This window comes from Lucilia cuprina, chromosome 2, assembly GCF_022045245.1.
Source record: "Lucilia cuprina isolate Lc7/37 chromosome 2, ASM2204524v1, whole genome shotgun sequence".
Taxonomy (NCBI): Eukaryota; Metazoa; Arthropoda; class Insecta; order Diptera; family Calliphoridae; genus Lucilia; species Lucilia cuprina.
Window position 1 is genome coordinate 60,852,823 of NC_060950.1, and position 2,318 is coordinate 60,855,140.

Below are 2,318 nucleotides of genomic sequence, written 5' to 3' on the forward strand. Positions count from 1 at the left end.
GACGAGATTTCGAGTCTCCTCTTGAAAGCCTTATCAATGATCTCTAAGTCTCGCAAAGTAGGATCTTAAGAAGAAAATGTTTATGGGTATTAGAATGGTTAAAAGATCTTTCAATTTTATCTTTTAAACTAAGATTTATTGAAAAGAAACTGAGAAATATAGTTTGATAATCCAGGGAAAGACATTATTTTCAAAATCGTTTGGATTTTGATGAGAATCCAACGATCTGTGACATCTAAACGCTTTATAAAGTTATTGATGCTTTATTATAGAAATTTTGTATGAAAAAAAGAGTTTAATAAACCATAAATAAGTGATTATTATCTTTATGAATATGGTATTTATGATAAAAAAATTTCGAAAATTTCTATAATTTATATTAAGAGATTGATTAAGAAGGCGTTAACCTAATTCTTTGGATTAGTATCGCTTGAAAAGCGAACAACCATAAATTTTCCAATTAGTACCACGGTGATACGGTAGTTAATATAAACGTGTTACAATTGAGTTCACATCAGTGTGAGAATGTTGATCTTGTGTTGTTATGGGTTGGAATTGCCGTCGTCGTTACTTTTTGAAGTTTTTTTCTTTTTCTTAAAGATTATTTACAATTGTTCTAAGTCGAAATAGAGAAAAGAAAAAAAGGAATTTACGTTTAAACATTATAACATATAAATATGTAGTAAATATTCTGTATGTTAAAATAGTTCGCATTAAGGCGCCAGTTTAATGCGTTAATAATTTTGTTTACAGCTTTAATGCTTTTAATGAAAATGTGTCTTAAAGACAATGTTGTAAATAAGTGTGAAGAAGACAAGTGTTTTAAATAGCATTAATTTAATCTGAAACCGAAGGAATAGCAAAATATTCTCATGTTCTCCTTACATCATTAACTATTGGCAAAGATCACTGTCGATTAGTTTTAAAAGTGTTTGCAATATTTTGACAGGATAAGCCGGCATTTCTATGACATTTCCTTGTCAGTATCTAAATCTTTATATAAAATAAAGAAATTTTTAAATAAATCTATGAAAAATAATTTAAAGGAGAATGTTGCTTCAATCGCACAAGTTCAGCGCTAAAACAGTTCAGTTAATTTTAAATAATAATTTTCATTAACAACTTTGTAAAGTTAATTTACTTTATTACACACTTTATTACACAAACTTTTGTAATTTAATTATAATTGTTTTTTTTTTAAACAACACCTACAAATTTTCCATCACAGCTTGACAGACTAATTGCACCCTATGCGTTCTACATTTTTGTGTTGTTTTTCGTTATTATTAAAGTTTAAGGTGATGAAATAACAATTTGCATTTGTAACGAAAATCTTTTTTTATGAATATTTGATTTTCTTAAGTTTTGTTTGAAGATAAAAAAAATTTAAAACTAGGCCCCCTCCAATTTTATTGATTACTACCAGCAGATATTTTTAGGTGTGTTTAGCTAAACTATGGGGGCACTGAAAGAAATTTAAATTACAATATTTATGAAGCTTCTGCAACTGGTTCTATGCTGCGCCAAATGTGTTATTTGTTGCCCCGACAGGCCAAGTAAATTTCAAACTCAGTCGATCTGCGCCACGTTAAACTGAGAAGTTCTCTGCGTCTCGAGCCATGCGGGTTCCATTAAAGACACTCTAAAGCGATATCTTTGGATACCAATTGGGTTAGTTAGTTAGTTAGTTAGTTAGAAAGTTAGTTAGTTAGTTAGTTAGTTAGTTAGTTAGTTAGTTAGTTAGTTAGTTAGTTAGTTAGCTAGTTAGTTAGTTAGTTAGTTAGTTAGTTAGTTAGTTAGCTAGTTAGTTAGTAAGTTAGTTAGTTAGTTAGTTAGTTAGTTAGTTAGTTAGTTTGAAAGGAGAATGTCCATATATACATCAAACGCGAACAAATATACCTAAGCCTCTATCGGACCTGTTATGCGCTCCTCAACCTTATGTGGAATCGAACCCAACACCACCTGCCTACCAGACTACAACCGACTACGGAGGCCAGGTTTTACCCTAAATATCGCCATTATGCGCCTATATTACTAGTTTACGAACATCTGTAGCTTCTTTTATGTCTCGCATCCCTACAGTAGTAGGATTTTAACACTTGTTATTACAAATGCGAATCTTGTGCTTCCTTCAGATATGTAACGACTGTCATATTCTACTAAGGGAGGCATATGCATGTGGGGCTTTGAATGTCCTACCCTTAACATCGGAATCGGCGCCTTTATCTTTGCTAAGAATTCTACCTACATATCTGAATTCGTCAACAATATCATTGATGTTTTCATTAAGCTTTGCCGGTATTGTGATGTTTGTTGCC